The 27,685-nt window shown below is 41.5% G+C and overlaps 1 long non-coding RNA gene across 1 annotated transcript in view; it reads left to right on the forward strand.

The window, feature by feature from the left end:
* Positions 1-18,265, forward strand: part of LOC132400317 (uncharacterized) — a 37,273-nt gene extending 19,008 nt beyond the window's left edge. Inside the window, exons 2-3 of the long non-coding RNA XR_009514222.1 lie at positions 16,412-16,463; positions 18,080-18,265. This is a non-coding gene — a long non-coding RNA (uncharacterized LOC132400317). The remainder of the gene's footprint in view (positions 1-16,411; positions 16,464-18,079) is intronic.
* Positions 18,266-27,685: the final 9,420 nt, after the last annotated feature.

The raw sequence follows: 27,685 nt of genomic DNA on the forward strand, positions 1-27,685 counted from the left end.
TCTGGCTTGTTAGGCAGACAGCAAGACGAAATATCAATGAAGTCTGAACTAGGCTCATGTGTAGATAACACTGGCCACAGCATGTTTTCAACTCTCTGCTTTTGTTTAAACAATCACCAGTGCACGGTACATTGGTTTTGCTACTAGGGAAAGCTCGCAGATGCATTTTGAAACTGACGAGTGTTAACTCATGACTCTTCAATATTTTTACAGAGCTTCTTCCCAATCTTCATGCTATAACATGAGATGAGCTCAGTATCCTCTATGCTTGCTTTGACTGTCAAAACACAAAGGAACCATCACAAATTCCAATAGCCCCCAATAAAACCGTGATTTCGGTCTCTGAGGCAGGTGAGTGAGCAGCCTTCAGGAGGATGGACCCACGAAAAGCATCCAGCTGAGATGGGGTACCTGGCCAACCACTAAAGACCTGTACTGATCAGCTGGCTGGAGTGTTCACTGATATCTAACCTCTCGCTTCAGCTGTCTGAGGTGCCCACCTGCATCAAGCAAGCTCCAGTTCTACCGATGCCTAACAAGAACTTGGTAACCTGCCTCAATGACCATCATCCAGTAGCACTTACACCCACAGTGATGAAGTATTTTGAGAGGTTGATGACAAAGTACATCAACTCCTGCCAGGGAAGCAACTTAGATCCACATTGATTTGCCTACCAGCGCAACAGGTCCACAGCAGATACCATCTCATTGGCTCTTCACTCAAATCTGGAACACCTGGACAGCAAAGATGCATATATCAGGATGCTCTTTACTGACTATAGTTTAGCAGTCAATTCTATCATTCTCTCCAAGATGATCAGTAAGCTTTAAGACATTGGTGCTAATACCTTCTTGTGCAATTAGATCCATGATTTCCTCACTTGCAGATCTCAGTCAGTCAGATTGGACTCCAGATATGGATTCCTCCACCATCTCCATCTGCATAGGTGTACCACAAGGCTATGTGCATAAACCCCACCACCCCGCTCTACTCGCTTTACACTTATGACTGTATTGCTAGCCACAACTTCAACGTCATACTCAAGTTTTCTGACAACATTGGCCGCATCAAAGCTGATGACAAATCAGCAAATAGGAGGAAGACTGAAAATCTGGCTGAGTGGCCCCACAACAATAAACTCCTTATTCAATGTCAGCAAGACCAAGGAGCTGATTATAGACTTCAGGAGGAGGAAACCAGAGGTCCAAGTGCCAGTCCTCATTGGAGGAATCAGATGTGGAGAAGGTCAGCAACTTTAAATTCTTTAGTTTTATCATTTCAAAGGATTTGTCCTGGGTCCAGCATTTAAGTGCATTTATGAAGAAAGCACAGCAGTGCTTTTACTTCCTTAGGAGTTTGCGAAGATTCAGCAAGACATCTAGAACTTCGACAAACTTTTATAGATATGTGGTGGGGAGTATATTGACTGGCTGAATCACAGCCTGGTATGGAAACATCAATGCCATTGAATGGAATATCCTACAAAAAGTAAAGGATATGGCCCAGTACATCACAGGTAAAATCCTTCCATTCCTTGAGCACATCTTCAAGGAGCGCTGTCACAGGAAAGCAGCAACCAGCATTAGGAACCACCTACAATCCAGGTCTTGCTCTTTTCTCACTGCTGCCATCAGGGAGAAGTACAGGAGCATCAGAACCTACACTACCAGGTTCAGAAACAGTCATTACCCCTCAACCATCAGACTCTTGAAACAAAGGGAATGCCTTCACAAACTTCATTTGCCCTATCATTGAAATGTTCCCACAAAATATGTATTCACTTTCAAGGACTTTTTATCTCATGCTCTCGATATTTATTGCTTATTTATTTATTATTATTATTTCTTTCTTTAGTATTTGCAATTTGTTGTCTTTCGCACACTGGTTAAACACCAGTTGGGCTGATCAGTCACTGATTCTATTATGATTATTAATCTACTATGGACTTATTGAAAATGCCCACAAGGAAATGAATCCCAGGGTTAAATATGGTGACATATATGTACTTTGATAATAAATTTACTTTGAAGTGTTAGACATGTTAATACTGGCAGACAATGATTAGAAAGCTATGCGTAAGAATGTCAACTGAGGACGTTTCTGTTATTTCTCCATTTAACCTCTGAAGTTTTGGACCTAAAAGCAAAGCAACCCCTGCAACAATTCACGATATGAACTTTGTTTAATCAATTCCATATCATTATGAATAATGGAAAACACCAAATGTGAAATTACGTTTACATAACATGGTTCTTTTCAGAGTGTTAGATTTCGTAAGGGAAAGGCACTTTGGCACAGTCCAAATTCTGGATGTATAAGTTCTTCTTCTTAATGAAATTCCTGGCTGCAGCAGGGCTGACTGTGGACTCCTGCTCTGACATGAATTAGGAACTGCAGACAACGACTTTGCTTTACTGGCAATTCTCTGGTTGTCTGTTCCAGGGGAAATTGAGCATCACAGGAGACTGAGCAGATTTAAGATGGTTCATCTGAGGAGGCAGACATTATATTGGAAGTAATTTACTAAAGCAGATGAAGTGCATCTGTTGATTAGTCTTCAAAGAATCTTGTTAAATGTCACTTAAATTGCATTCAGCCGCAATGCTCTTTTTCAGCCACAATGTACTGAGAGTCCATCATATATCTGGCAAAACAGACTAGATACTTCCCTTCTGGACTGGATATGAAAATTCTTGGTCTAGTGTCTTCTGGCTAAACTATTTTTTTTTCTGGTGGCAGTCTTTCTCAGTGTATCCTTCCAAAACTCATGCATTGAAATCCTGTTTCTCTGTAAACCCATTCTGATTACATTATAAAAAACACCTTTCGTGTGTTAGGTAAAGTTTGGAAATTTAAAGACTGGATATTATTCTATGTAACACAAAGTTCCACATGGTAGGCTTATTCAGAAAGTCAGAAGGCATGGGATTCAGGGAAGCTTGGCCAGGTGGATTCAGAATTGGCTTGCCTGCAGAAGGCAGAGGGTTGTGGTGGAGGGAGTACATTCAGATTGGAGGGTTGTGACTAGTGGTGTCCCACAAGGATCTGTTCTGGGACCTCTACTTTTTGTGATTTTTATTAACGACCTGGATGTGGGGGGTAGAAGGGTGGGTTGGCAAGTTTGCAGATGACACAAAGGTTGGTGGTATTGTGGATAGTGTAGAGAATTGTCGAAGATTGCAGAGAGACATTGATAGGATGCAGAAGTGGGCTGAGAAATGGCAGATGGAGTTCAACCCAGAGAAGTGTGAGATGGTACACTTTGGAAGGACAAACTCCAAGGCAGAGTACAAAGTAAATGGCAGGATACTTGGTAGTGTGGAGCAGCAGAGGGATCTGGGGGTACATGTCCACAGATCCCTGAAAGTTGCCTCACAGGTAGATAGGGTAGTTAAGAAAGCTTATGGGGTGTTAGCTTTCATAAGTCAAGGGATAGAGTTTAAGAGTCGCGATGTAATGATGCAGCTGTATAAAACACTAGTTAGGCCACACTTGGAGTACTGTGTCCAGTTCTGGTCGCCTCACTATAGTAAAGATGTGGAAGCATTGGGAAGGGTACAGAGGAGATTTATCAGGATGCTGCCTGGTTTAGAAAGTATGCATTATGATCAGAGATTAAGGGAGCTAGGGCTTTACTCTTTAGAGAGAAGGAGGATGAGAGGAGATATGATAGAGGTGTACAAGATATTAAGAGGAATAGACAGAACGGACAGCCAGCGCCTCGTCCCCAGAGCACCACTGCTCAGTACAAGAGGACATGGCTTTAAGGTAAGGGGAGGGAAGTTCAAGGGGGATATTAGAGGAAGGTTTTTCACTCAGAGAGTGGTTGGTGTGTGGAATGCACTGCCTGAGTCAGTGATGGAGGCAGATACACTAGTGATGTTTAAGAGACTACTAGACAGGTATATGGAGGAATTTAAGGTGAGGGGTTATATTGGAGGCAGGGTTTGAAGGTCGGCACAACATTGTGGGCCTATGGGGCTGTAATGTGCTGTACTATTCTATGTTCTATGTTTATGTGTGGCATGGAATTACAATTAAGCAAGATGTCGATTGTGCAAGCCAGAGAATGTGGGTACCAGTTTCCCTGTGCCACTTGATTCACACATTCACACATTGATTTACTTGTAAATTGTTTTCTCACACATGCCCAATAGTCCTGTTACTACTCCAATCACTCATCTCCACTCAGGGTGACTTAAACTGCAATTAACCTACCAAGATGTCTTTGGGATGTTAGAGGAAACAGGAGCACTAATATGAAACTCTCTTGGTCACGGGGAGAGTGTGCAAGCCCCACATTGACACTATCTGAGGTCAGGACGAGAGGTAGCTTGCTGAAGCAGTGCAAAAATATGGTTCCTTGATGTCGACAAGAAGAGCAAGCAGTTACATCCAACAGTGTTAAATGTCCCCAACACAGACTTGCAAAATCTTTTTCATATGCGTGGATCATAAAACATAAAGTACCTATGAAATAGAAGCAGTAACAATCCTTGTGTTCCCACCAGTTGTCTTCACAATTCAGTAAGATCACAGTCTGGTGTCATTTCCCTGTACTGACTTCATATCCCTAATGCCACTAATATGTAACAACTATCAATCTCAGTCTTCAAAAAAAGTCTCAGTCTTCTTCTCCCAGAGAGTTGTGGAGGTGTGGAATGCACTGCCTCGGAAGGCAGTGGAGGCCAATTCTCTGGATGCTTTCAAGAAGGAGCTAGATAAGTATCTTAAGGATAGGGGAATCAAGGGGTAGGAGGACAAGGCAGGAACCGGGTATTGATAGTAGTTGATCAGCCATGATCTCAAAATGGCGGTGCAGGCTCGAAGGGCCAAATGGTCTACTTCTGCACCTATTGTCTATTGTCTATAACTCAGCGGCAGAGCTTCTGTTTCCGTCTCAAAAATTTACATTTTAGGGTGAAAACATTTCATAGAAACATAATACAGGTCCTTTGGCCCACAAAGTTGTGCCAAACAAGTCCCTACCTTAGAAATTACTAGGCTTACCTATAGCCCTCTATTTTACTAAGCTCTATGTACCTATCCAAAAGTTTCTTAAAATACCCTATTGTATCCACCTCCATCACTGTTGCCGGCAGCCCATTCCACCACTCTCTGAGTAAAAAAACTTACCCCTGACATCTCCTCGGTACCTACTCCCCAGCACCTTAAACCTGTGTCCTCTTGCAGCGATCGTTTCAGCCCTGGGAAAAAGCCTCTGACTATCCACACACGAGGGAAAATGCCTCTCATCATCTTATACACCTCCATCAGGTCACCTCTCATCCTCCGTCGCTCCAAGAAGAAAAGACCGAGATCACTCAACCTTTTCTCATAAGACATGCTCCCCAATCCAGGCAACATCCTTGTAAATCTCCTCTGCATCCTTTCTATGGCTTCCACATCCTTTTTGTAGTGAGGCGACCAGAACTGAGCATAGTACTCCAAGTGGGGTCTGACTAGGGTCCTATATAGCTGCAACATTTCTCTTTATCTCTGCCTCGAGGGACCAGTATATTACTTTGAAATTGTGCTCCCTGGTTGCAGACATGCCCAACAGTGGAAATATGAAGTCAACATATACTCTGTCAATGCCCTCAAGAATTTTACACACTTCAATAAGAACACCACTCATTAATTTAAGAAAGCACCATACATTAGCATTGTTCTGTAACTTCCTTCTTGGTGAATCCAAAGCTCACAATGACAGAAAAAAATGGAACCACAATATTGCAGAAAACTAAATAGATTTGAAATAAGATTGTAATTACTATGTGGAAACAGATTTTCTATTGGAAATAACTTTCTTGACTGATCTATAATGTTAACCCAAGTTTCCACTGTGCGTATGAGGCCTCCTTGCTGAACTAAATATTCTGATGCATTGCCATTGATTTGGATACATGGATCCCCTCCTCAAAAGATTTAAATTTCTCCTTTCCCCACCTCCCATTTATTCACTGCATCCCCCCCCCCCCACCCCTGGTTACTGAAGGTCTTGCTCCAGTTTGTGACCACCAGCTGCTGGCCTGACCACATTCCTCTGCTTCGGTCTGATTGTAAACCCGGTGCCGGTCGTGAATGAAGTTGCCATCTGTGCAGAGCCAACATGACGGGCGCAAGTCATGCACATTACTTTAAGCAGCCATTAAACTCAATTTGGCACACTACAGATTGCTAGGTTAATGTACCTTTAATTACACAAAATAATTTTAGATCCTTTTCCTGCAAAACCTGTCACATTCGATGAGCATGATATTGTTTCAGATACTGATAATGCTGCCAAATAAAGAAAACAATTCTACATGATACTTATTAAACTGATATTATGAGTAAATAGCCTGGTCTGGGACCAGCATGGTTTCCATGACCTCCTGCTGAGCTTAATGTGGCACATTTATTATAATTAGCATATTATGTGCATTTATTAGAATATATTACCATAAACAAACAGAAGGTTGAGACAGTGGGTTTACATAATATGTCTTAGCCTGTGTTTGGCTTTAAATTAGCACTGGCAAGAAATCAAAGTGCTAACTTATCAGATTCGTCATGTTAGTTCAGTGAATGGTCAACTGAATAAATAAAGATCATTATAGCAATGCAATAATATTTTAATACTTTTGGGTGGATTCATTTTTCCTGCTTTTCCTGATCCTTTCTGTCAAGTGTTCTGGTCCTGTGTAATGAGACAGGACTAATAAAAAATGTCCTAGTAAAGGATGCCCTTGGAATGAGTGACCATAACATGGTCGAATTCCATATTCAATTCGGGGATGAGAGGGTTGGATCTCAAACAAGCATACTGAGCTTAAATAAAGGAGACTATGATGGTATGAGTGCGGAATTGCTTAAGATGGACTGGGAAAATAGATTAAAGGGTTGATCAGTACTTGATCAGTGGTGTATATTTAAGGAGTTATTTTACAACTATCAAGAAAAATATATTCCACTGAAGAAAAAAGGGTGTAAAAGAAAAAATAGTTATCCATGGCTAAGTAAAGAAATAAAGCAAAGTATACGACTAAAAAGAAAGTTATATAAGGTAGCTAAATCTATTGGGAAGATTAAAGATCGAGAAGCTTTTAAAGATCAGCAGCAAATAACAAAAAGATTGATTAAGAAGGGGAAAATAGATTATGAAAGTAAATTGGCGAAAAACATAAAAGCAGATAGTAAGAGTTTTTGTAGTTGCATAAAAAGAAAAAGGGTGGCTAAAGTAAATGTTGGTCCCCTAGAAGATGAGACCGGAAAATTAATGGTAAGGGACATGGAGATGGCGGAAACACTGAACAAATATTTTGTATCAGTTTTTACAGTAGAGGACACTCAAAATATCCCAACAATGGATAAACAGGGGGCTCTAGGGGGAGAGAAGCTAACTACGATTCAAATCACCAAGGAAATGGTACTTGATAAATTAATGGGACTGAAGGTGGATAAATCCCCTGGACCGGATGGCTTGCATCCTAGGGTCTTAAGGGAAGTGGCGGTCGGGATTGTGGATGCATTAGTGATAATTTTTCAAAACTCGCTGGACTCGGCAATGGTCCCGGCAGATTGGGAAAATGCTAATGTAACTCCTTTATTTAAAAAGGGCAATAGACAGAAGGCTGGGAATTATAGGCCAGTTAGCCTAACATCTGTGGTTGGCAAAATGTTTGAATCGATAATTAAGGAAACAGTAACAGGGCATTTGGATAAACATAGCTTAATAGGACAAAGTCAGCATGGCTTTACAAAAGGGAAGTCATGTTTGACAAATTTGTTGGAGTTCTTTGAGGACATAACATATAGGGTAGATAAAGGGGAACCAGTGGATGTGGTGTATTTGGACTTCCAAAAGGCATTTGACAAGGTGCCACACCAAAGATTATAACTTAAAGTAAAAAATCATGGGATTGGGGATAATATTCTGGCATGGGTGGAGGATTGGCTTTCTAACAGAAAACAGAGAGTTGGGATAAATGGTTTATTCTCAGACTGGCAGTTGGTGACTAGTGGTGTTCCGCAGGGGTCGGTGTTGGGACCCCAACTCTTTACAATCTATATTAATGATTTGGAGAAAGGGACTAAGTGCAACGTATCGAAGTTTGCTGATGACACAAAGATGGGAGGGAGTGTAATGAGTGTGGAGGACTCCCTGCAGGGGGACATAGATAGGCTGAGTGATTGGGCAGACATTTGGCAGATGAAATATAATACTGACAAGTGTGAGGTCTTACACTTTGGCAGGAAAAATAATAGAGCAAGTTATTATCTAAATGGAGAGAAACTGGAAAGTGTTTCTGTGCAAGGGGATCTGGGGGTCCTGGTGCAGGAAACATAAAAAGTTAGTATGGAATGCTGGCTTTTATTGCTAGGGGGATGGAGTACAAGAACAGTGAGGTCTTACTGCAGTTGTACCGGGTATTGGTGAGACCATACCTGGAGTACTGTGTGCAGTTCTGGTGTCCATATTTAAGAAAGGACGTACTGGCTCTTGAGGCAGTGCAGAGAAGGTTCACTAGGTTAATTCCAGGGATGGGTGGGTTGATGTATGATGAGAGGTTGAGTAGATTGGGACTCTACTCATTGGAGTTCCGAAGAATGAGAGGCGATCTTATTGAAACATATAAGATTGTGAAGGGGCTTGATCGGGTGGACGGGGGGAGAATGTTCCCAATGATGGGTGAAATTAGGACTAGGGGGCATAATCTTAAAATAAGGGGATGGCGTTCCAGGACTGAGATGAGGAGAAATTTCCTCACTCAGAGGTTAGTCGGGCTGTGGAATTTACTGCCCCAGAGAGCTGTGGAAGCTACTACACTCAATAAATTCAAAACGGAGATAGACATTTTCCTGGATAAAAATGGCATTAGGGGATACGGTGAGCGAGCAGGTAAGTGGACATGAGGCTAGGTTTAGATCAGCCATGTGATCTCCTGGGCCAGTTTTTGATAGCCTGGATGGGTCGGAGAGGAACTTTCCAGATTTTTTCTCCTCAATTGGCAAATCGTTTTTTTTCCCCCCGGGTTATCACATGGGTTTTGGCGGGATGAATAATAAAATAAAATGGGCAGCATGGTGCCCTGTTGGTTGGCACTGTTGCCTTGTGGGATTCGGTGATAACTAGAGTTAAGATTGGATCAGCCATGAACTTGTTGAATGGCGGAGCAGGCTTGAGGGTTTGCTGTCTGTTGGTGGCTTCTGGAATAGAGAGTGCAGAAGGGTCCTAAGAAAATAAACCAGGGCTGTCTTGGAGCTACTTTGAGCCCCAGTAGAATCCATGGGCGACGATCGTGCCAACATTCGTCCGTTTGGGAGGCCCTCAGAGTGGCCTTTAAGGAGGGGTGAAAAGCACTCACTCAAGCCATTAGACTGTAGATGATACACCCTGGTATGATGCGATTTAATGCTGAGGTTCTGGGACATTGCAGGCCAGAGATCTGATGTGAATTGGAGACCACGATCCCCAGAAATATCAGACGGAGTGCTGAACTGAGCAACCAAGGTGCTGACGAACATCCGAGCCATTTATGCAGCTGTCAATGACGCTGGAAGGGCAACTTCTAGCCACCTGTTGGTATGGTCCACCATGGTAAGGAGGGGAGAGAGGACCAATCAGGACTGCATTGATGTGGTCGAGCCGTTGTTCAGGAACCTCGAACGGTGCGGATGGCGCCCAAACACGATGGTTAATTTTCAGTTGCTGACACACATCACAGGCTGTTCTCCAGTCTCATACATCTTTCCTAAGGCTGTGTCCTACAAACATTAAAGTAACTGCTTTCTGTGAATCTTTCCTGTCTAGATGTGAGAGACTATGAATGGAGTTAAAAACAGTAGGACTGCAGTTTGCAACAATATGGGGAGAGGGCAAACTGTTGAGACATCGTGCAGGAGAGAAATGTCTGCATCCCAAACTGGACATCAGCGAACCGCAGGCTGGAGACTGCTGTCCTGTAAGCCTGGACCTCCGGATCAGTAGCTTGACTCATTGCCATGCCAGCATAGTCAACCGTGGGTCATGAGAGGCAATCAGAGGCCGCAGGATTACCTTCCCCTCCACACACTGTATGTCAGTTGTGAATTCCAAAATGTAGGCCAGGTGGCGTTGCTGCCATGCAGACCAAGAGACTGATGCTTTGGCCATCGTATTCACAAGGGGTTTGTGGTCAACGAATGCTGTGAAATACCAGCCATCCAATAGAAAATGAAAATGACAGCCAGCCAGATAGAGACCGAGAAGTTCACAATCAAATGTGCTATACTTCCTCTTGGGGGTAGGGTGGGTGGAGCTGCCACACGCCTCCAACCAATTGTTCATGCATAGCACCCACAGCACAGTCTGAAGCATCGTTTGTGATGGCTATAGCTGCTTTGGGGAGTGGGTGCGCCAGTATGGTCACATTTGAAAGAGCTCATTTGATGTTATCAAATGGTCTAGTCATGTTTAGCAACCACTCAAGCATGCAAATAGGGCACTGCCTTTAATGGCACTATACAAAGGGGACATAAGTTCAGCAGTTCACAGAATGAAAAGGCGATAAAAATTCACCATACCTAAAAATCTTGCATTACCTTGATAGTGTGGGGACAGTGGAAAGTCCATAATAGTGGGAATTTTTGACAACAGGAGTATCACAAACTTGTGTGGAGATGTGGTGGCTGAGAAAGTCAATATTAGACAATCTGAACTGGCATTCAGTGGGGATCAGCCCATGTTGGCTTAAGCACTTGCTGGAATTTAGAAGAATGAGAGGAGAACTTATACAAGTGTATAAAATTATGAATGGTATAGATAAGACAGAGGCAGGGAAGATGTTTCCACTGGTAGATAAAACTAGAACTAAGGGACATAGCCTCAAGATTTGGGGGAGTAAATTTAGGACAGAGATGAGGAGGAACTGCTTTTCCCAGAGAGTGGTGAATCTGTGGACTTCTCTGCCCGATGAAGCAGTGGAGGTTACATCAGTAACTATGTTTAAGACAAGTTTGGATAGATTTTTGCATAGTAGAGGAATTAAAGGTTATGGGGAAAAGGCAGGCAGGTGGAGATGAGTCCATGGTCAGATCAGCCATGATCTTATTGAATGGTGGAGCAGGCTCAATGGGCCAGATGGCTTACTCCTGCTCCTTCTCCTTACGTTTTTATGAAAAGTGTGCGGAGATGTGATATGTTCGGTTTTGGATGCACTGGTGGCAAGTATGTCGTCCAGGTAAACAAAATGAAAATCTAAGTCTTTTAACACAGAGTCCATTAGCCACTGGAAGGTCTCCTTGGGTGAAGTCCAGGTGCTATCCAACCTGTATATAGAGTGCCAAGCATTTCCATGTTAACAAACTCAACCTTCACACAGACCAGCTTTTCTGAGTTCAGTCTACATAGCCAGGTGTGAAGCAGCATGCCAGTTCTGAAAATGTGGTGCTTGACCTCATGCTTTGCGACTGTAGTGGAAAATGTGGGCTCAGTGAGGTTTGGGAATTCACCCAGCAGGCGAGTGAAGTCACATGCGGTGGTGTTTTTGATAGACAGAGTCGTCATTGGGAACTTAATAGGAGAACAGGGTAATGACCCAAAGTCTTTTGTGTCCACAAGCCTAAGATCTACTAGCAATCTTGTGCCTGTGCCGAGTAGAGGCGTAGTAACTTTAGCCAAGGCAAAAGTCCCATGTGTAGCATTGCCCACTGAAGCAGAGCATCCCATAAGTCCAGATCCACTGCTGCTGGTGGCTCCAGCGTGGGTCCATCACTCCTTGCCTTATAGTCGATGGGCAATGCTGGCAGCACACTCACTTGAGTGCCAGTGACACACATCACACTGAAAGGATGTCCATAATGAACAATAGATGACCCTGGCAGCGAAACTCATGGTGTTCACAGACCTCCAACGTCCCATAGCATGGCACTGTCAAATTGCATGGTGGTCATCACCTACTGGCATTCATGTCGAAGTGTGCATGACAAAAACATAGATCTGGCGTTGCCTGGTTCAAAGCCACAGCTGTGAGTCTGCTTGAGGCTCTGCTGACAGGGCTTGAGATGGGGAAAGGAGGAGGAATGGTTCTCCCCTACTTGGCGGAGTGTAGACTATTGGCCATTTAACAAGCTCCCTATGGTCCTTCACGGGTATATTAGTGAGGGCTGTGTGAACTTGATCAGGCATTTTTTTGCATGAACAGTTCTTTGAAAATAAAACAAGGAATATGATTGCCCAGTAGAGACAGCATACAGTCCATTAGTTCAGAAGGCCTAGTGTCACCCAGGCGGGGCAAGGAGAGCAACAGTGTGGTGCACTGTTAGATTCAGGCAGTATGTAATAGGCGAGTTTCGGAGTGACATATTAGGTGGGTCTTCTAGTAGACTTACTACTCTTGCTGCAATGGTACTGCTTAGTGATGCTACAATGTTGCGATATTTTGTATTTTCCATGCTGATTTCTCACAGTGCAAACTTGGCCTCTGCCTGTGCAAACCACACGGTAATGTGCTGCTCCCAAAACTCCAGCAGCTTCAAAGTGACTGCGTTGGTCGACATGTCATTGAGTAATTCTGGAATCATTTAAGAGTGCCAGGATACTAATACAAGATTTTGTGAATAAAACATGTGAAAGTCATTTTATGTTCTTAACAAAAGCTGCAGCCCTTTATTTCTATTATGAACAAACCCCAAAAGTAGTTGTCATACACTGATGTCATTATGTCAGACATCGTTTTTAAAGTAAACACAACTCAATGACAAATATGTGAATTGTGAATTATGTCCAACAGTTTGTGTCATCTATCACCTATTACATTACCCTTCGCCCATTGTGAATCCATCCCATTTTCCTGAAATGCATCCTTCTTTATGCATTAGTGTAGAGAGTCTCAGAAAAGATGACAATGGATCCTATTTCCAAGCCTCTGCTGATCAAAATGTTCACTGTGATTATCCTGTCATTATCTGATGCTTAGACTCCTACTTGTTGAAGATTATCACTGCTTGAGTCCAATGGTGCAAATGTCATAGATCATTCCATCCCTCATATAATGGATTAGGCAGGAAAAGCGAAGAGGACTGAGTGCAGGTAGAACAATTATTTTATAAAAATATGAGGGTAAAAGTTCATCTTCAGTCATGATTTCAAGATACAGGGGGCTCCTTGCAGCCCCATAAGGAATTTCTTTCCTAGTTACTGATTTGTATCTGTCTCTTTCTCTGCCTCTGTCTGTTTGTCTCTCTCTCTCTCTCTCTCTCGCACACAAAGAATGGTGATACAAAAGAAGGCAGATGCTGGCATCTAGAGCAATAAACAATCAGTAGCTCAAGCAGCATCTATGCCTGGAAAGGAAATGTTGATGCTTTAGATCAGAACTCTGCACCAGTCTTGTTGCTCAATTGGCTGAGTTTCTCCACCAAAGACTTTGTTGAGTAAAGTACTCTACCTCCAAAGTTCACTTTCAATGGAATGAACAATTATACAGGTCCATAAGCAATGAGGACAAGGGCATAAATCAAGATCCCAGTAAGTTTCTTGGTCTTTTCTCACAATGCGGTGTAGTGTTGTTGTCAGCCATAATTATTCGATTGCAAATTATTACATTTGGTACCAAAAATTCAATATTGTTTTAGTACAATTCCTCAGAAATTACTCATCAAAGAAAATATCAAATGATTACTAGCTGAAGTGGTTTCTGTTTCCTAGGTGTAAGAGAAAGTGTTGAATTCACTATATAATTACGCTCAAAGATTTCCAGCAGTAAAGGTTATAATGTGATAATTACTACTTTTAAGCTCTCTTTGGTGTATTGCTGATGTGATTGACAGAAACAAAGAACAAAAAGCTACTATCTTGTCTCTGATGTGTTTTATTGTTAAAGTAAACTTGGTCAGTAAACAGGACAGAGCTTTAGTTCCTTTGTGAAAATGAAACACCCTCACGTTTCAAAAACACTAGATTTGAGAGGAGGATGGTACTGACACATGCCAAAATTCCCACAGGACACTCTATTATCATTTCAAGTACCTCAACTGCCGTACCAGCAAATTCATCTTTAAATACTGCTGTGCCTCTGTCTAAAGCACACTTGGCATCCAATGTCTGCCTTAATTATATAAAAAACATGCTAACAGCAGCCAGAAGCTCTTTTAATAAAACTAGTTCTCTCAATTGTTCTCCAACCTGGTGGCATGAACATTGACTTCTCTAACTTCTGTAAATGCCCCTCCTCCCCTTCTTACCCCATCCCTGATATATTTAGATTTTTTTCTCCCCCTCCCTTTTTTTCTTTCTCTCTCTGCCCATCACTCTGCCTGTTCTCCATCTCCCTCTGGTGCTCCCCTCCCCCTTTCTTTCTCCCTAGGCCTCCCATCCCATGATCCTTTCCCTTCCCTAGCTCTGTATCCCTTTTGCCGATCACATGTCTAGCTCTCAGCTTCACCCCACCCCCTCCGGTCTTCTCCTATCATTTTGTATTTTCCCCTCCCCCTCCTACTTTCAAATCTCTTTCTATCTTTCCATTCAGTTAGTCCTGACGAAGGGTCTCGGCCCAAAACGTCGACAGTGCTTCTCCCTATAGATGCTGCCTGGCCTGCTGCGTTCCACCAGCAGTTTGTGTGTGTTGCTTGAATTTCCAGCATCTGCAGATCTCCTCGTGTTTGTCTCTCAATTGTGGTGCATTTTTGAAAACCACCATGCGACCTGACCAGGAATTGCTGGAGGCCAAAATTGAGAATAGTCCTTAAATAACTGAAGTCTATATTTGCCCAGATATATAGCCATGAGGAGCTGTAGGCTCCTACTAACATCCCTACAATAAAAACTGTTTTCTGTTCCTCTTCATCTCACTTCCTGTCACTTGCCAAGGATTCTCTGATCTCTGGAAGTTCTGAGCGTTGCATACTGAGACAAGGATCAACTGCTGCTAGAAGATCATAAAACCAGTGTAAGATGCCCTTTGATCCACTTGAAACTTATTTGCCTTCCGTTGTAAAGTAACTAGCACCTGGAAGGTGAAGATTGCCAAGATCGCCAGGAGTAGTAGTATTGCTGCTGGTAGTGGTGTTGGTTTATTGTCATTAACACTAAGATAAAATGAAAATTGTTGGTTGCTTGCCATCCAGGCAGACTATAAATAAACCGAGGTAGTAAAAAGCAAATAGAGTGCAGAATATCAAAGTTCAAAGTAAATTTATTATCGAAGTACATATATGTTACAATAATGACCCTGAGATTCATTTTCCTGTGGGCATTCACAATAAATACAAGAATCACTGCAGAATAAATGAAAGACCACTCCCAACAGAACAGACAAACGATTAATGTGAAAAAAGACAACAGATTTGTCAAATACAAAAAAAAATAATAATTTCCAGTTTTAGGTTTCTTGTTTAGTGGATGTTTGTAAAGAGTAAGAATTTCAGGTTGTATACTGCATACATTCTCTGATGTTAAATTGAACCACTTGAGCTCATTTGGGAGTGAAGCCTTGTTGTCACCTATGTCACTTGGTTTCACTTTGTAAAAGGTTAATAGCATTCAAGCCCTGCCACAGCTGTCGAGCAGCCTTCAGTGATTCTGGTTTGGTCCAGAATTACCACTTCGTACGCAAGTTGGTTTCCTGAAGAATTCCACTGAGCTAGCTTTCAGCAGATAGCGGATCTTATGGTTCATCCAGAGCTTCTGGTTGGTTAAAGACTCTATATGATCTTGTGTGGACACACCTGTCTACAATTGTTTTTATGAAGTCTATGACAACTTTGGTGTATTAGTTCAGATCCTCAGATGAGTCCTTGAACACTGACTTAAAGGAAATCATATTTTACTTACAGAGAAAGTGCAAACGAAGTTGACAAATAAAGTGCAAGAGATGCGATGAGGCAGATTAGGAAATCAAGAATTAGTCGTTTGTGTATGAGTCGTCTATTCAAGAGTCTGATAATAGTGAGATAGCAGCCCTCAAGCTTTGTGAATGTGCAGGAAAAATATTGAGGAGTTCCCTGTCATAGGTTAGTTCAAAAAGAACCTGCGCAATTTGTAACCCCATCTTCAAGCAGAGACTTACTCATGGAGATTTTCTTGAAGTCACCAAGAAGCATTTTCTAAATTCTGTTTCTACTTGAATGGCCTTCAATGTGGGTCATGTGCCTTTGAAAATCCTAGACATACATGAATTGGTATGTCTGTGAACTTGTATGTGTTAAGGGTTATTTTGTGCAGACAATACTGGATGAAAATAACAGCCTTTGAAAAATCACGCAGCTAGACCAAAATAAAAGACGCTGTCCAGTTGTGCGGTCTGCTGCCACTCTGGGCCAGTGCCAGTTTTGTTGTTCATGAGATGTGGGTATCAGTGACAAGGCTAGTATTTTTTGTCCAGCCCTGTCTAACACTGACCTTGAGTGTTTTTCTGGGAAATTCTAATGTCTTTGTTCTGCTTCTAGTTTGCTCCAACCTAAAGATGAGCCTTCAAATGAGAATAAAAGATCTGGAAGGGTGAGTATCAGTCCAGAATATCTGCTGTAATATCCTTGTCCAGAATCATGGCCACATTGCTCTGACTCGTGCCCCTTCTTCTAGTTATGGTCCCTGAATTAGTTCTGAGTATGGACCATAAGACCATAAAATATAGGATCAAAATTAGGCCATTTGGCCCATCAAGTGTGCTCTGTCTTTTAATCATGGCTGATCCATATTTCCCCTCCTCAACCTCATTCCTCAGCCTTCTCCCTGTAACCTTTGATGCTGTGTCCAATCAAGAACCTATCAATCTCTTCCTTAAATACAACCAATGACCTGGCCTCCACAACTGTCTGTGGTAATAAATTCCACAAATTCACCACCTTCTGGCTAGAGAAATTTCTCCACATCTGTTTTAAATGGACACCCCTCTATCCTGAGGCTGTGCTCTGTTGTCCTAGACTCTCCCACCATGGGAATTGTGTGTTTGAAGATGTGTGTGTGGGGGGGGGGGGGGGTGCTATGGAGACGCTGGCAGAATAAAATCAATTTGATGTAGTAATAGAATGACTTTGCAACAGATAAGAACACTGCCACCCCAAGCTTAAAGAATGTCAAAGCTGTCATAATAATAAAGTCATTAAATGTTTTATATACAGAGGCTTCCCAAGTACCTTACTTACAGAAAACCAACTTCATGCAAGTTCTCCCAGGCATTTTCAAAGCATTTTTCAAGCTAGTAATAATAACAATAAATGTTTCACGTTATTTATTGATGACTGGATAGAATATATATTTCATTCATTTAATTATAGGTAGTATTAATGCAATTATTCAATGAAATGAAAGAATTAGGTACATGTCAAATAACATGGTATGGGTAGCATCAAAAAGTGGACATTTCTGACTTAACAGAGAAATCATCTTATGGACGGTTCTCAGGAGCTCAGTAAGAGCATGGGGCTGGCTATACCTGTGAAACTTACACCATTTGGCATAAAACATTACACCAAGATGGTGGCACGATGCAGCTTGCAGCGGCCAATCCAGAGCTGATTATCTGTTATTTGTGAAGTGGGGTGCTGTGCGCAATTATAATCGATGAAAATGGACTTGGGAGCACGGAGGAACATAGGGAAATCTCCAGGAAGACTTTCTTTGTTTCTGCTGCTGCTGTGAGGTCCGGGACTCTGCTGGGAAAAACAGGCCGCCAGTCCTCGGGGTTGTGTTGCCGATGGCCGTTGGCGGGGCCGTCTTAATACACTCGGCAGAGGATGGTGCTCAGAGAAGCTGTGCCGGAAAGCATGGTCATCGGCTCGGAGGTTCGATGGACTCGGAGTCCGCTGCAGTCAGGTTGCTTTTGGTGTGTGCTGTGTCTGCGAGGCTGGGTTTGACAGAGCTTTCATTGTGTGTTGCGTCTGAGGCTGAGTCGGGCGGCGCCGTGGAAGTCCATAGCAGAGGTATTCCCTTCTGCTGCCAGCGTGGGATGGCGAGTCTGTCGGGACTCTGGGGACTTGTGGAAACTGTGGTGATTTCTTTTGAACTTATAGTCCTTTAACATCTTTGGACTATTTTTACTGTGCCCATAGTCTGTTTTTTTTTAATCAATTATGCTATTGTTTGCACTGTTGTAACTATGTTGTTTTGTGCAGATCTTGCAGCTTTAGTTTTCGGTCTTGTTTGTCTGGTGGATTTGGAGCTCCTTTCCAGGGAACGCGCTAAGATAGTAGCACGATATTAATACGCAGCAGCCTCTCCGGACTCTGGATTGGGGATTGCCAAATGTTATGTGGATTTTCTAGTGTAGTCTGTTTTGTCATATGCTTTTGTGATATCATTCTGGGAGAACATTGTCTCATTTTTTAAAACTGCTTTGCATTTGTGGTTTCTAAATGACAATAAACTGAATCTGAATTTGGAACATGTCAAAAATAAAAATATGATTGAAATAAGATGTTTTATTATATTTAATGCACTGCACTAAAATTAGGAACTTTGAAATTAATTTAAGCAAATAATTTTTAAAATTCTAGATACTTTAGGCTGACATGCATGTACCAGATTTCATCTGTCAGAGACACTGTGGGCTGATTTCCCAGGCCAGAGATGATGATATACTGTTGCACTCCATGGTGCATGGCAAAAGGCTCTGACATGGGATTCAGCCCATTCCTGTGCTGAAATCCTCAACTTAATGACATTACTTGAACAAGTCTCAGCACAAGCAGTTGCATCAAATTGCAAGTTTTGGGTCAATGAATCGGGTTATATTCATCCTCTGCGTGTGCTTCTCTTCCAATGCAATCCTTCAATATCACACCTAAATTTCATAGACGCCTGTACGCCAGGTCATATTTAATCATCATTACACAGAAACAAATTATGTCCATGCAGATTAAAAACAAGTGAAATGAGCTGTAAAATTATCAGTGAGGTATAATTGAAGATAAATCAAAGACTGCAGATGCTGAGGTATCAACTAGGGACACTGAAAATAATTGGAGGTCCCCGGAAGCAACTAGACAGGGAAGACTAGACGACTAGTACAATGGAATTACTCCAAGTATTTTTAAAGACTGTTTAGCTAATACCTGAGCTTTGTGAGTGGCAGAAAATGGTGGTCTGGATGTTTGTCTATTTTTACTGATGCTTTTCTTGCAGGGCCAAGTAGGCAGAAGTGAAACATTGGAAAAGGACTCATTCCAACATCCTCTGCTCAGTTTTGCATCCAGATTTTTTACTAATCCAATTGAATGACACTTTTATATTTGGTGCTCCTTTAGTGGAAAAGATTTCACTGCAATTGTTTTCATTCCAGTACATTAATAGTTTTCTGGGTGGTGCATGGTATGCATGAAAAGCATTCTATTGAAGTGCAAAAAATTTGCTATTTGTGGTTGTGTTGAACATGCTTAATCATTCCCCCTTGGGTGTCTGACAATTTCCCCTCAATTTAAAATCTGTTTATTGGTTTAGCTCTTACTTAGTTTTCTTTAGGTCCAAGAGAAGTTATATTAAACCTTATGACATGTTATATATCTTACCCTCAGGAATATTGTGTGTGTGGCTGTCCACAATTTTATTTTCATGGGCACAGTCAACATTCTTGATTTTAACTGCCTTTTCTGTGTTTTGTTTTCATAGTGGTTGAAGATCATTTTGGGGAGCTGATTTGCAGTCCGACAAAACCTTATTTTGTTCTCAGACTGATTCTTGCAAGTATTCTTGCTCTGTTGAAAATATATTTTAAAAAATACTGCAGATACTGGAAGTCTGAAACAAAACCAGGTCATACTGGAAATAGCAGATCAGGCAGCATCTGTGGAAAGAGAACTTATTTCAGGATGAACACTTCATTAAAACCAGGGCTCAGAATTCATTTATGATGGGGACATGGGGACTCTCTCAATAGGAATTTTTCTCAACTTCATTAAAATACTTTGGCAGAAAATGGGCATAAAACTTTCTATCTCTCACCCTGTAAAAAACTGACTTTCTAGTTTTTCTATTTCCTTCTTATGTGATAAGAACAATCCCAGTTTTGTAATTGATTTGTCATAACAAAGTTCTTCAATCCTGCCACCATTCTTTAAATTTCTGCTCCAGTTTCTGCATGCAGTTGGCATCTTCCTGGATGTCGAAGTGCCCTGAAACCTATACTATGCTTCAGCTTCCTTAAATATTGGACTGTACTTCTTTGCTTTTATACATTTCAACTCAATACATTATTCCCAGAGACTCTGAAGACATTAGAAATCCAAAACAACATACACAAAATGCTGGAAGAACTCAGCTGGTCCTGCAGCATCTATGAAGAGGAATAAACAGTTGATGTTTAAGGCTGAGACCCTTCATCAGGACTGGAAATGAAAGGAAAAGAAGCCAGAATAAGAAGGTAGGTGTAGAGGAAGGAGTACAAGGTGGTAGCTGAGACAATGAGGGTATCTGGAGGAGGAGAGAATGAAATGGGATGCTGAGAAGTGATTAAAGAAGTGATAGTGATTATCCAAAGGATATGGTTTGACTTTACAACAGCCTTCTTGATTTGCCTCACTATTTTCCTGTCCCCTCTATAAAATTATGCCTTTTGTTTTATACTGCTTCTCTTATTTCTTCTTATCATAATAAACCTGTTCGTGCTTCTTTGCATTAACGTTTTATCTGCCATGTGCCTGTTTACTTCTGTTACTGTTAACATTCTTACTACAGATCCAAGCAGGCAAAGCCCCTTTAATTCTGTGCGCATCAATTACTCTCACAAATTGATTACACTGACCGCATGGCCAGGCACAGCTCAAATGCCATCCATTAATCAGACAACGATACCACTTCTGTTGGCAGAATCTCAGATGGTGACGAGGAAGTGGACATGAACGAGATAGGTCTGTTGGTCAAATGTTGTCGCAATAACAAACTTATACTCAATGTCAACAGGACTAAATACAAATGTTTGTAATTGATTATAGACTTCAGGAAGGGGAAATTAGAACACACACCAATCTTCATTGATAAGACGTGAAAGAATAGGACCTATCAAGTGTGACAGTGGAAAAGTGTGTATGGAACCTGGGGAAATAGCAGAGATACTTAATGAATACTTTATTTGAGTATTCATTATGGAAAAGGATCTTAATTACTGTAGAGATAACTTGCAGCAGACCGAAAAGCTTGGGAATATAGATATTAAGAAAGAGGATGTGCTGAAGCTTATGGAAAGCATCAAGTTGGATAAGTCATCGGGAACAAACGAGATGTACCCCAGGCTACTAAGGGAGGAGATTGATGAACCTTTGGCGATGATCTTTGCATCATCAATGGGGACGGGAGAGGTTTCAGAGGATTGGAAGGTTACAGATGTTGTTCCTTTATTCAAGAAAGGGAATAGAGATAGCCCAGGAAATTCTGTGAGTCTTACTTCAGTGGTTGGCACATTGATGGAGAAGATCCTGAGAGGCAGGATTTATGAACATTTAGAGAGGGATAATATGATTAGGAGTAGTCAGCATAGCTTTCTCAAAGGCAGGATGATTGAATTTTCTGAGGATGTGACTAAACACATTGATGAGGGAAGAGCCAGTAGATGTAGTGTATATAGATTTCAGCAAGGCATTTGATATGGTACCCCATACAAGGCTTATTGAGAAAGTAAGGAAGCATGGGATCCAAGGGGACATTGCTTTGTGGATCCAGAACTGGCTTGTCCACAGAAGGCAAAGAGTGGTTATAGACAGATCATATTCTGCATGGTGTTCAGTGACCAGTGATGTGCCTCAGGGATCTGTTCTGAACTCTTACTCTTCATGATTTTTTATAAATGACCTGGATGAAGAAGTAGAGGGATGGGTTAGTAAGTTTGCTGATGACACAATGGTTGAGTCTGTTGTGGATAGTGTGGAAGGCTGTCAAAGGTTACAGTGGGACATTGATAGGATACAAAACTGGGCTGAGAAGTGGCAGATGGAGTTCAACCCAGATAAGTGTGAAGTGGTTTTTGGGAGGTCAAATGTGATGGCAGAATACAGTATTAATGGTAAGACTCTTTGCAGTGTGGAGGATCAGAGGGATCTTGGGGTCCGAGTCCATAGGACACTCAAAGCAGCTGTGATTGACTCTGTGGTTGAGAAGGCATATGGTGCATCGGCCTTCATCAATCGTGGAATTGAACTTTGGAACTGAGAGGTAATGTTACAGCTATATAGGACCCTGGTCAGACCCCACTTGGAGTACTGTGCTCAGTTCTGGTCGCCTCACTACAGGAAGGATATGGAAGCCATAGAAAGGGTGCAGAGGAGATTTACAAGGATGTTGCCTGGATTGGGGAGTATGCCTTATGAGAATAGGTTGAGTGAACTTGGCCTTTTCTCCTTGGAGTGAAGGAGGATGAGAGATGATTTGATAGAGGTGTACAAGATGATGAGAGGCATTGATCATGTGGATAGTCAGAGGCTTTTTCCCCAGGGCTGAAATGGTTGCTACAAGAGGATACAGGTTTAAGGTGCTGGGGTGTAGGTACAGAGGAGATATCAGGAGTAAGTTTTTTTTTTACTCAGAGAGTGGTGAGTGCGTGGAACGGGCTGCCGGCAACAATGGTGGAGGCGGATACGACAGGGTCTTTTAAGAGGCTTTTAGATAGGTACATGGAGCTTAGGAAAATAGAGGGCTATGAGTAAGCCTAGTAATTTCTAAGGTAGGGGCATGTTTGGCACAGCTTTGTGGGCCAAAGACCATGAATTGTGCTGTAGGTTTTCTATGTTTCTGTGAGGATTCAGTGTAGTAAGGGTGAGCAGTTTCAAGTTCCTAGGTAGCGTAATCTCAAAAGATCTATCCAGGGACAAAACATACAGTGAAAGCACACCAACAGCTATACTTCTTCAGATGTCACCAATGACCAACACATTTCTACAGATGTACCATAGTGAGCATTCTGACTGGTTGCATCACCGTCCGCTATGGAGGCTCCAATGTACAGCATTGTAAGAGGCTTCAGAGTATTGTAGATTCAGCCAGCTCCACCAGAGGAACAAGCCACTCCACCATCAACTGCATCTTCAAAAGCCCGTGTCTCAAGAAGGCAGCATCCATCATGAGGAACTCACATCCGAGAAAGGAGAGGAGACACAGGAGCCTGAAGACTCACACTCTGTTTTAGGAACAGCTTCTTCCTCTGTACCATCAGAATTCTTAATGGTTGATGAACTCATGAATGCATCCTCACTATTCCTACTTTGCATAACTTATTACTTTTTTATTATTATTGGAACATAGTGCTTTACTATGCCTGCACTACGCTGCTGCCACAAAACAAATTTCATGATTTATGTCAGGGACAATAAACCTGATTCAGATTCTAATACACTGTTTAGAAGGGAGTAGTCACTAAAAACAACTAGATAATCCCCTTTAGGCCTCTATCATTGTTTAGACTTATTGAAAGAAAAGTCTACTCAGCCTATCCAGGATGAACTTTTCATTTTGGTGTACTCAGTAGTACCAATTCACTGGATACACTTTTAACTCCAAGCCGACTAACTGAGACTAGGTGTGTCTATTTCTTTGTTCTTTAGACCATTTCCTGTTTCACATGCAAACCACTTCAAATCTGGAAATAACTAATACTAACTTTGTAATAGATTTAATTTCAGATAAGTGGGGATATTCAGAGCACAAATGTGGTAAGTCATTTGGCCTAATTTAGTTCATTCCTCATAATAAAATATCTCCATCGTTCCTGTTACTGATATCTGGATAGCATCCAAAGGTTTTGCCTTCATTGGCTTCCAAAGAGACCACCTCAAATCCAAATAAGTATTTCTTTTTGGAGTATTCTGGTACCAATCATGTGTTAACTGACATTGTTTAACCCATAACAATGCTACAAATCAGTTTATCTTGTTCCATTTATACAACTTATGACTTTATAGCTTCATGTGGGCTCACAGCAAACAGTCAATTGTACAGAAAAGTCAACTCACTCACAAAACAGCCTATCTGAAAGGCAGAGGAAAGTACAACAACTCCTCCCAATAAAAACAGGGCAACTCTTCCAGAACTTTTATATAAGGAGAGAATGGTCAAAACAAAATATGTGCATTAAAATCAGTCCCAGGCACTTAAGAGGAGAGCAGACTCCAAGTTTGATTGACAGTGGAATTACCCAACCATATCTACTTCTTCTGGTACAAGCACTGCCACAAAACTCAACAATATCTTTTGACCCACTCTCTGTGCGCCTCTTCAAGGACTCAGTGAAAATAAATATAAAGTGAGGCGTGACACAGGCTGCCAATATTTGACATCTTTTACACAATTGCAAAGTCAAGATCTGCCCCCTTGTGTTTTCCACCAAAACACTGACAGTGTTTTAAACATACATGGCTGTCCGTAACCTCATCCACCCAATCTTAACGTAAGCTTAATGATGGTATGGATCAGTTACCAGGCAGATCACAAAATTAGCTCACACTCTTCACAAGATCACAGGGTTTACTTTGCTCTTTTCTTAATTATTGTAATTCATCCTTATACATATAAAAATAAAATGGCAACTGGGTTGGCTCCCAGCAAACCATTCCAAAACATTGGTCTCCTCTTTTTTTTGGTTTAAAATTGCATATTATGTGTGTCTATACCTCTTAAGTATTTTTTATATAAAAATGGCGTTCTTGTAACATACCACATTGTTGGATCTCTAGTTACTGGAGCAATTTCCCATCAGTTTTTCACTGATTCTTTGGTCCTTCGTTGTTTTACTGCGAGAGCCTGCAAGAAAATCAATCCGGTAACGTTTACATAACTTATTAAAATTTACTTTGAGCTTTGAACTTTGAACAGCTAGAATCAACCCCCAATATTTCTTCTTGCAAAATCAAGGATATTTATTGCTAACCAGAGTTTTGAATTAGCTCAGAATGCCTGGTCAATAATCTCTGGAGTAAATTAAACATAATTTAATTTGTAATTTATTTCTTATATTACTATAACCCTAACCCTAGGGAGAAATCATGGAGATTTTATTTATTGTGCATCAACCAAAAAAGGTAACAGGGTATAATCATTGTAAAACTGCGTCACATTGTAGCCTATAGAAGAAGAGTTTCCAGAAAATAAAACACAGAAATATCTGTGTGCGACAACACCCGACAACAATGGCCAAAAAGAAAAAGTCTTGAAAGTGGGTGGTCTTTGTTTATTACAAATTGCAAGTCAATGTCTGGACTTGGAGACCCTTATTTCCCACTTCAAAACTTTTGCTTTGCTTGCTGGTTCACATCATCTGCTTGCTGACCTGGACGTAAATGTTTCTCTGGTGACTTTCCAAAGGAGAGCAAGGTGCTGACCTGCTGTCCCAGCTAATACTTATACCTCAGCCATCACCACCAGAGATATCCTAACATGATCATTCATCTCATGTCCCTTTGATGCATTTGCAAATTGACTTCCTAGACAACTTCCAGAACAGCTGCAACTGAACTTCAAAGGTAACTTGTTGGATTGAAAATACAATGAATGTCTTGAAAAAGTACTTGATAACTAAAAGCTTGTCTGTTTGTTTCTCATACTTAAAGGCCTAGATCCCCTATCATGAATTAGGAACCATTGACAGACAATTGGGAAGACGGTGTTGACTGTGATGGATTTTGTTTCTTGAATTAAAACATTTTTCTATTTATGAATGTAAATGCATAATCCACTGTTTTTATGGTTTATTTCAAATAATAGCAAAAACATTTGGTTTTCCTCATCTAGCCAGATATTCAATTTTAAATTTCCATTCTCTTTGGTTGTAGATGGAACAGATATAGCTGATGCATGCCTTCAGCAGCTATAGCAGGTCAAGCAGAATCTGCCAAAAAAAGCTATTTCTGCACTATTTTAAGTTCTGAGGCCAATGAATTACACACATCCACACAGCCACATACAAACGTACACAAACACATAGAAACATAGAAAATAGGTGCAGGAGTAGGCCATTCGGCCCTTCGAGCCTGCACCACCATTCAGTATGATCATGGCTGATCATCCAACTCAGAACCCTGTACCTGCTTTCTCTCCATACCCCCTGATCCCTTTAGCCACAAGGGCCATATCTAACTTCCTCTTAAATATAGCCAATGAACCAGCCTCAACTGTTTCCTGTGGCAGAGAATTCCACAGATTCACCACGCTCTGTGTGAAGAGTTTTTCCTCATCTTGGTCCTTAAAGGCTTCCCCTTTATCCTTAAACTGTGACCCCTCATTCTGGGCTCCCCCAACATCAGAAACAATCTTCCTGCATTTAGCCTGTCCAACCCCTTTAGAATTTCATACGTTTCAATAAGATCCCCCCTCAATCTTCTAAATTCCAGCGAATATAAGCCCAGTCGATCCAATCTTTCTTCATATGAAAGTCCTGCCATCCTAGTAATCAATCTGGTGAACCTTCTCTGTACTCCCTCTATGGCAAGAATGTCTTTCCTCAGATTAGGGAACCAAAACAGCACACAATATTCTAGGTGCGGTCTCACCAAGGCCTTGTACAACTGCAGTAGAACCTCCCTGCTCCTGAACTCAAATCCTTTTGCTATGAATGCCAACATACCTTTTGCCCTTTTTCACCGCCTGCTGTACCTGCATGCCCACTTTCAATGACTGGTGTACAATGACACCCAGGTCTCGTTGCATCTCCCCTTTTCCTAATCAGCCACCATTCAGATAATCTGTTTTCCTGTTCTTGCAACCAAAGTGGATAACCTCACATTTATCCACATTAAATTGCATCTGCCATGAATTTACCCACTCACCTAACCTATCCAAGTCACCCTGCATCCTCTTAGCATCCTCCTCACAGCTAACACCACTGCCCAGCTTCATGTCATCCGCAAACTTGGAGATGCTGCAGTTAATTCCCTTGTCATTGATATCATTAATCATTAATATATATTGTAAACAACTGGGGTCCCAGCACTGAGCCTTGCAGTACCCCACTAGTCACTGCCTGCTATTCTGAAAAGGTCCTGTTTACTCCCACTCTTTGCTTCCTGTCTGCCAACCAATTATCTATCCACATCAATACCATACCCCTAATAACATGTGCTTTAAGTTTGCACACTAATCTCCTGTGTGGGACCTTGTCAAAAGACTTTTGAAAATCTAAATATACCACATCCACTGGCTCTCCCCTATCCACTCTACTAGTTCCATCTTCAAAAAATTCTGTAAGATTTGTCAGACATGATTTTCCCTTCACAAATCCATGCTGACTTTGTCCGATGATTTCACCTCTTTCCAAATGTGCTGTTATCACATCTTTGATAACGGACTCTAGCATTTTCCCCACCACTGATGTCAGACTAACCGGTCTATAATTCCCCAGTTTCTCTCTCCCTCCTTTTTTTAAAAAGTGGGGTTACATTAGCCACCCTCTAATCCTCAGGAACTGAACCAGAATTTAAGGTGTTTTGAAAAATTTTCACTAATGCATCCACTATTTCTTGGGCTACTTCCTTAAGCACTCTGGGACGCAGACCATCTGGCCCTGGGGACTTATCTGCCTTTAATCCCTTCAATTTACTTAACACCACTTCCCTACTAACATGTATTTCCCTCAGTTCCTCCATCTCATTAGACCCTCGGTCCCTTACTATTTCCAGAAGATTACTTATGTCCTCCTTAGTGAAGACAGAACCAAAGTAGTTATTCAATTGGTTTGCCATGTCTTTGTTCCCAATGATCAATTCACCTGTTTCTGATGGTAAAGGACCTACATTTGTCTTGACCAA

Source organism: Hypanus sabinus, chromosome 10 (genome assembly GCF_030144855.1).
Source record: "Hypanus sabinus isolate sHypSab1 chromosome 10, sHypSab1.hap1, whole genome shotgun sequence".
In the NCBI taxonomy this organism is placed as follows: domain Eukaryota; kingdom Metazoa; phylum Chordata; class Chondrichthyes; order Myliobatiformes; family Dasyatidae; genus Hypanus; species Hypanus sabinus.